We start from the raw sequence: 4075 nt of genomic DNA on the forward strand, positions 1-4075 counted from the left end.
TCTCTGCTTCCCTGTTGAAAGAAACAAGTTATATTCTTAGATCCATGTGTTTGGTGTAATGTAGGATTTCTCCTTCATATCTCTTTCAGGACTTCTATCAGGATGGCTCAGGTCAAAGCAGGATTTTGCTGTCATCTTTGTAGAAATTATTGACCTAGAATCTTAGCCACCTTCTTCTGAAGGGATTATTTCCTTTTCAAACAGTTCCTTCTGCAGTGACCTCAGCTGCAGAGGAAGATCTGCCAGCTGAAGTTCATAGATATTACTCATACATGACACTGAGTAACTCTGGGCCCTGTAAGTGCTTACTGTTATTAAACAAGTAGTAGAATGTGAGTTAATTACTATTAAGATAGGGACAAGAAAGAAAGAAAGGAGGAAAGGAGGAAAGGAAGCATTATATTAACATGTAAAAGTAATTCCCAACCACAAAGCGGTTAGATGGCACCTTTCTACCCTCCCACAGAGTCTGACACTTAGTTTTCAGACTCTGGCCTCTGAAGATGCTGGATGTCATTCCCTGATTTCTTTTTATTAACAGTGAAAGAGAAAGAATACACAGGCATAGTTAAAATACAATTTATATTCCAAAGTTTAACGATTATTTGTGTGTGGATTTTGAACTAGAAAGCCCAAATGAGAATGTTTTGCCACTGTACACAGTCCTGGTCACTGGATTCTTCTTAAGTTGTGGAGCAGAAAATTAAATGGTTATTGTTGGATTCTTTGTAGTACAGTGTGTCCAAAACTGCACTGAGATGATGTCAGAAAATGCTACATTTTTTCCTAATTATGAAATGAATTATGGAGAGCTAACTCACTACAAGCCTGTATTGTTAAAACAGCTATTTTGGCTGATAGACTGTTGTCCAGCCAGAAAACACAGGTGCTTTGTTTTTAAGATTTTTTTTTCCCAAATGTCTCAAGGTTACAGTGACCATCTCTTTCTCACTGTCTTCAGAATTTAAATAGTAAATGTCACATATCAGAAGAATTCTATCTTCTGCTATTTCTCTTCTAAAAACAGATTAAAGGAAAAGCTACAGTGCTCGAACAACTGGTAACATCATGGGAGCATGGGTAAAATTTCACATTTAGTGTAATCATTATTTAATAATTTTTAATTATTCAACTCTTTAAAGAGAGCAAATGAGGTCTATTTCATCCAGTTTTACTCACAAATTCTTTAAATGGATGACACCAGTTTGTCTCAGCCCCCTCAGCTGTAGTCAGGTCACTGTAATGCCAGAGGATGAGAGCAGAAGTTACAGCAGAAATGAACTCAATACTTGCTCAGATGGTTTCAGGTCTGCAAATGCAACCAGGTTCCTAAAGAATGCTGTGTAGCTTCATAAATCCAATTCAAGTCTCTGGAATTTATTGTTATTTTAGTTTTACATTTAAAACAAAAACCCCACCATCTTTGCTTTCTGGTAGCTTTAAATCATCATTAAATAAGACAGCTGATTGAGGTCGATCCATTTTTGGCATCTGGTTATCTCATCCACCTACATCATCCTGAACCATATGTTAGCAGAATATTCAAGGAACTAAATTATTTTGTTTTCAGCAAGGAGAGAAGTATCTCCTGGTAGCTCCTAGGTATGGGGCACTGGCACTAGTCCTCTGCTGGTATAAATCAGCATGGACCAGAATCTATTCCATGTCTTTCATCTTTAGTACTATCTCCCTGCTAATCATTATCAGTTATGCCAACTATCAGAAGAAGAATGCAGGCAGGAATTTTGTTATCTTTGCCAGCAGATGGTGAGTGCTGTGGATGTAGGCTACAGTTTAAGATACCATTCTTGTGCCCCACAGGGAACAAGAGACTCCAATACCTGCAGGTATGGTAAAGGAGAGACAACTTCCAGTTTTAATGTTCTATGACCCATAAATGCTCTTCCAAAGAAAATTATGTTCTTGTTGGTGAATAATGGGCAGGATTAAATTCTTTTGCACCCAAGGAGAAATGTGTTCTGGTCTGTCAAGAGGTACTGAGTTGAGGTAAGCCTATTTTTGTACTGTTGTTGTCTGCAGTCTTGCTTAATTATTTTTTTAATAATTAAATAATTTAAAAAATAATAATTAAAAAATTAATTCTCTGCTTTTTTTAACCCTATTACTTTTATTTTGTATTGTTTTGTTTTGTTTTTCAATTTCCATCAACTTTAAGATGGCTGTATGTGTTACAAGAAGTATATCGTTAATAAAAATAGCATGAGAACTTCATGTTCCCTTCTCCATCTGCCCAAGCCACCCTGATTCCCAGCCTCAACCCCACTCTGTTCATGCCTCAACTCTTCCATTTGCTTACAGTGACGTGAGTCCAGCACCAGCCATGTAGCCAACAAAAAAATACATGTCTGAGGAATTTCTTAACTGAACTGAGCACTAACAGTGAGTTCCTGACCTTAGTAACATCTGTGAGAGGGGGAGCTATTAAAATACTTGAAATTTGAGGTGTAAAGCCATGAATTTGATCAACCAATGAATATATTTGATCTCGTCTTGTGGATAAATGCAATTTTTCATATTTGCTCCAAACATATAAAACACATAAGATATAAAGCATTTTCTCCTTGTAAAATAAGGACTTCAGTATCTGAATCATGCCTCCTTTGTTTTACCTATTATGAATGTATTGTGTCTTGTTCTAACTGACTAATAATGCAGTCAGCTATGGAATTGACTAAAACTGGAGAGTTTTTAAATCTCTCCCTGCAAATATGATGGTCATTGGCAACATTCCTCAAGGGGGCATTCTAATACATTATTTATCCTGTTCACACAGAACAAGATGAAGCCATCAGGATACTGATTCAAATACTCACAGATCTTGTTTAAATCCACAGTAATTCTTTTTGTGCCAGTGAAGTCAATTAGTAGGAAAAAATACGAAAAAAGCAAACCTGAAAAATGTAAAACCTTCAGTAAAATATTTGTAAATCTATGCAGCTCATACAACCAAAGACCAAATACAGGAATTAAATTAGCAGAAGTGGGTTCTTTTCAGATTTTGTCAAAAAGAAAAACTTTGTGACTTGCTTGAATAGAGATGTATGCTTAACAAGATTGAGTTGAGCATAGATAAGAAAACAAATAAATATTTAAGACCTTAAATATGGAGTTCCACTGAAGAATACTGCTACGGTACAGATTACAGTGTGTTTATTTTGAGTTCATAGAATTTTCATGTCTAAAAAGAAAAAAGTTGAATGAGAGTATAGCAAAATAAATAAATAAATAAGGCATGAAATTAAATCCAAGAAAATCAGGAAAACTTGAGATTACATGGGATCCCTGAAAATTACTAGCTGTACAAACTGGTGTAATGGCTGTTCTTAGACAAACAAACAAATTGAAATCCAATCCCTCTTTAGACACTAAAATAAGAAAAGCTCTTCTTAATGCAATTCTAAATACTGGAGAGATAAATAAGATATTTGCTTAAGAAAATATCCAATGCCATTAATAAATACAGACTACAACCTACTGGCAAACAATCTGACAGTTTTGAAATGATCCTTTCTAGCTTTATTCATCTCAATTAAGGAGAATTTAAAATTAGTAGGTTGTTCTGTAATACTGCAAAACAGATGTAAATATAATTGTACAAGGCAAAAATGAGGCATAACCTCTAACTGAAGTCTCTTTAATACTGAAAAGGCATTTGAATGAGTCAGCTAAAAGAGTTTGTCTTCTACATTTTACAGTGGATACAGCATCTTATGGTGACTAGTTTCTTACAAGAGATTCTTTCACTGGATTGGATTTCTATATAACAGGCATACTGTGTGTATCTGCAAAGGGGATTATATGGAATCCTTTACTTCATATAGAGGAACATGCCAAGAATATTAATTCCTCACTATCTCATTTTATACAGCCACATTTTACAAATGCATAAATATTGACTACAGGAATCAATACATTTACAGATATATCCAAAAACCAAGCAGTAACATAAAGGCTGAACACTGGCTAACAGTGTTTAACAAAGTAGAACAAATGCTTCCTGCTCCACTGGCTGGTCACAAATCAGTTGGGCTGTACTGGATATTTTAGCAGTCTT

Source organism: Cyrtonyx montezumae, unplaced genomic scaffold, assembly GCF_038088225.1.
Source record: "Cyrtonyx montezumae isolate F1298 unplaced genomic scaffold, pur_monq_1.0 scaffold_14, whole genome shotgun sequence".
NCBI classification, from domain to species: Eukaryota; Metazoa; Chordata; class Aves; order Galliformes; family Odontophoridae; genus Cyrtonyx; species Cyrtonyx montezumae.